Genomic DNA, 5,069 nt, shown 5'->3' with positions numbered 1-5,069 from the left:
CTGCTGGTGAGTTAGCTATAGACTTACTAGTACTTAGACCCACACAGAGCTGCTGGGTGAGTTTACTATAGACTTCACTAGTATTAGACCACACAGCGCTGCTGGGTGAGTTACTATAAGATTATAGTATTAGACCACACCAAGAGGCTGGCAAGGCTGAGTACTATAGACTCCACTAGTAATTAGACACACCAGAGGCTGCTGGGTGAGTTACTATAGACTTATAGTAATTAGACGCCACCAGAGGCTGCTGGGTGAGTTACTATAGATCACTAGTAAGTTAGACCACACAAGAGGCTTCAGGGTGAGTTATATACGAACTTACTAGTACATTAGATCACACCAGAGGCTGCTGGGTGAGTTACTATAGACTTATAGTAATTAGACCCCACCAGATGCTGCTGGGTGAGTTACTATAGACTTCACTAGTCAATTAGATCCACACAGAAGGCTGTGTGCGTACTTCATAGAACTTCACTAGTACATTAGAACCCAACAGAAGCTGCTGGGTGAAGTTACTCTAGACTTCACTAGTACATTAGACCACACAGAGGCTGCAAGGTGAGTTACTATAGACTTTCACTAGTACATTAGACACAACCAGAGGCTGCTGGTTGGAGTACTATAGGTTACACTAGTACATTGACCCACCAGAGGCTGCTGGGTGAGTTACTATAGACTTTCAACTAGTACATTAGACCACGCACCAGAGGCTTGCAGGGTGAGTTATATAGACTTCACTAGTTAATTAGACCAACAGAGGCTGCTGGGTGAGTTACTATAGACTCCACTAGTAGCATTAGACCCACACAGAGGCCTGCTGGTGAGTACTATAGGATTCACTAGTACACTTAGAACCCACAACAGAGGCTGCAAGGTGAGTTACCTATAGACTTCACTAGTACATTAGAACCCACAGATGGTTGCTGTGAGTTACTATAGACTTCACTAGTAATTGACCCACACCAGAGCTGCTGGGGTGAGTTTACTATAGACTTCACTAGTACATCACCCAGACCAGAGCTTGCTGGGTGAGTTACTATAGACTTCACTAGTACATTAGACCCCACAGCGGTGCTGGGTGAGTTACTATAGACCTTCATAGTACATTAGACCACACAGAGGCTTGCTGGGTGAGGTTACTATAGACTTTTCGACTAGTATTAGACCACACCAGAGGTGAAGGTGAGTTACTATAGACCTCCACTAGTACATTAGACACACAGAGGCTGCTGGGTGAGTTAAACTATGACTTACTAGTAAACATTAGAACCCACACCAAGAGGCGCTGGGTGAGTTACTATAGACTTACTAGTACATTAAGACCCACACCAGAGGTGCTGGGTGAGTTACTATAGATCACTAGTACATTTGACCACACCAGAGGCTGCTGGGTGAGTTACTAAGATTCACTAGTAATTAGAACCCACACAGAGGCTGCCTGGTGGTTAACTATAGACTTCATAGTACATTAGACCGCACACCAGAGGCTGCAATGTGAGTTAACTATAGACTTCACTAGTACATTAGACCCACACCAGAGGCTGCAAGGTGAGTTAACTATAAGACTTCAGCTAGTACATTAGACCACACCTGAGGCTGGCTGGGTGAGTTACTATAGACTTCCACTAGTACATTAGACCCACACCAGAGGCTGCTGGGTGAGTTTTACTATAGACTTCACTAGTCCATTAGACCACACAGAGACTGCTGGGTGAGTTACTATAGACTTCACTGTAAAACTTTAAGAACCCACACAGAGCCTGCTGGTGAGTTTACTATAGAACTTCACTATACATTGACCCACACCAGAGGCTGCTGGGTGAGTTACTTATAGACTTCACTAGTACATTAGACCCAACCAGAGGCTGCTGGGTGAGTTACTATAGACTTCACTAGTACATTAAGACCCACCAGAGGCTGCTGGTGAGTTACTATAGAACTTCACTAGTAAGTAGACCCACACCAGAAGGCTGCAAGGTGGAGTTACTATAGACTTCATAGTACATTAGACCACACATGTGCTGCTGGGTGAGTTTACTATAAGACTTCACTAGTACTTGGACGCCACACAGAGGCTGCTGGGTGGAGTTCTATAGACTTTACTAGTAATTAGACCACAACCAGAGGCTGCTGGTGGTTATATAGACTTACTAGTACATTAGACCCACACAGAAGCTGCAAGGTGATTACTATACTGACTTCAAAACTAGTAAAGTTACACCCACACCATGAAGGATGCTGGGTGAGTTACTATAGACTCCACTAGTACATTAGACCCACAACCAGAGGCTGCAAGGTGAGTTACTATAGATTATAGTACATTAGAACCAACACGAGAGGCTGCTGGGGTGAGTTAGCTATAGACTTCACTAGTACATTAGACCGCACACAGAGGCTGCAAAGGTGAGTTACTATAGACTTCACTAGTTACATTAGACCCCACCCAGAGGGCTACTGGGTGAGTTACTATAGGACTTCACAGTACATTTATCCCACTGCAGAGGCTGCTGGGTGAGTTACTATAGACTTCACTAGTACATTAGACCCACACAGAGGCTTGCTGGGTGAGTTACTATAGACTTACTAGTAATTAAGACCACAGACAGAGGCTCTGGTGAGTTATATAGACTCTCACTAGTACATTAGACCAACACAGAGGCTGCAAGGTGAAGTTACTATAGATTCAATAGTAATTAGACCCACAGAGCTGCTGGGTGAGTTTACTATAGACTTCAAATAGTAATAAGAACCCACACCAGAGGCTGCTGGGTGAGTTACTATAGACTTCACTAGTACATTAGACCCACCCAGAGGCTGCTGGGTGAGTTACTATAGACTTCAAAGTACATTAGACCCACACCAGGGCTGCTGGGTGAGTTAACTATAGACTTCACTAGTAATTAGACACACGAGAGGCTACTGGTGAGTTATATAGACTTCACTAGTACATTAGAACGCACCCAGAGGCTGCTGGGGAGATACTATTAGACTTCACTAGTACATTAGACCCACACAGAGGCTGCTGGTGAGTTACTAATAGACTTCACTAAGTAATTAGACACACAGAGCTGCTGGTGAGTTAACTATAGACTTCATAGTACATTAAGAACCACACCAGAGGCTGCTGTGATGTTAACGTGATAGACTTCTAGAATTAGAGCCACACAGAGGCTGCTGGTGAGTTACTATAGACTGTCATAAGTACATTAGACGCACACAGAGCGCCTGGGTGAGTTACTATAGACTTCACTAGTACCTTAGACCACACAGAGGCTGCTGGGTGAGTTATATGACTTCATAGTACAATTAGACCACACAGAGGCTGCTGGGTGAGTTACTATAGGACTTCACTAGTACAATTAGCCAACAGCGGCTGCTGGGTGAGTTCACTATAGACTTCAACTAGTACATTAGACGCCACCAGAGGTGCTGGGTGAGTTACTATAGACTTTTCACTAGTAATTGTACCCACACGAGGCTGCTGGGCTGAGTTTAATATAAGCTTCACTAGACATTAGACCACACAGAGGCTGCAAGGTGAGTTTATAATAGACTTCACTAGTAATTCATTAGACCCACACGCAGAGGCTTGCTGGTGAGTTACTAATAAGACTTCACTAGTACATTAGACCACCAGAGGCTTGCTGGGGTGGTTACTATAGACTTCAGTTGTAGGCATTGGACCCAACACCAAGAGCTGCTGGTTGACTTACTACAGACCACCCAATCATAATGAGAGTAATTTGTATGGAAGGATAATCTCACTTATTTCAAATAGGCATTATCTTCACAACAATTGGAACAACTGAGACTGGGTGAATTAACAATATTTTTGTGGATATTAGTCCGTACAGATTAACTGCAATAATTTCTGTCCCTAGAGCGTATTTCATCTATTTCATTCAGAGTGTTTGTTGTTTTGTGTTTTGAATGAGCGTCAACAAGACCTTTGGTTAAATACAATTTGAAATCTTTTCAAATATTTAAGCGTTTTTTGCTCTATCCTCAGTTCCAGACTGGGTGTGGGTTTGCAGTTTTACTGACTGACTATTCACATTGGTTTTATGTGCCAAGAATGCTTAATCAAGCGCAGCTAACTTATTTTTAAATTATTTAAATAGATTGAACGAGGTCTGGCAAAATTGGCCTCTCATATTACTAGCAGTACTAGGTAATGAGTGGATGATCCGAGTCATTTGAACTGGGAATGGTATTTTTCAGTTATGAACAGACTGGATTTTTGCATTGGAAAACATAATCCTCAATTGTTTAATGATCATTATGTCTTCCCAAAGTTAGAACACATGTTTCAACTGGCAGCTGAGAAAGACCTGGCAGCTGAGGAAGAACTGCAGCTGAGGAAGACTGGCAGCTGGAGAAGACCTGGCAGCTGAGGAAGACTGGCAGCTGAAGGCAGACTGGCAGCTGAGGAAGACGCTGTCAGCTGAGAAGAACTGGCAGTGAGGAAGAACTGGCAGCTGAGGAAGACTGCGCTGAGAAAGAACGTGGAGCTGAGGAAGACCTGGCAGCTGAGGAAGACTGAGCTGAGAAAGACTGGCAGCTGAGGAAGACTGGAGCTGAGAGACCTGGCAGCTTGAGGAAAGATGGCAGCTGAGGGAAGACCTGCAAGCTGAGGAAGACTGGCGCTGAGAAGATGGCAGCTGAGAAAGACTGGCAGTGAGGAAGAACTGAAGCTTGAGGAAGAACCTGGCGTGAGGAAGACCTGGCCGCTGAGAAAGACTGGCAGCTGAGGAAAACTGGCAGCTGAGAAGCTGGAGCTGAGGAGACCGGACGCTGAGGAAGACCTGGCAAGCTGAGAAAGACGTGGCAGTTGAGAAGACCTGGCAAGCTGAGAAAGCCTGACAGCTGAGAAAGACCTGGCAGCTGAGAAGACTGACAGCTGAGAAAGACTGACAGCTGAGAGAACGTGGCAGCTGAGAAAGATGGAGTGAGAAAAGACTGACAGCTGAGAAAGACGTTCATGCATAGCTACGTGGCATCTCTTTTCATTATATGGATTGTTGTCTAGACTAGAGTCTAGAAGTTACGGACCCCTCATCTATAGC

This window comes from Salvelinus sp. IW2-2015, unplaced genomic scaffold (genome assembly GCF_002910315.2).
Source record: "Salvelinus sp. IW2-2015 unplaced genomic scaffold, ASM291031v2 Un_scaffold4672, whole genome shotgun sequence".
NCBI classification, from domain to species: Eukaryota; Metazoa; Chordata; class Actinopteri; order Salmoniformes; family Salmonidae; genus Salvelinus; species Salvelinus sp. IW2-2015.
This window is presented reverse-complemented; position numbering follows the sequence as displayed.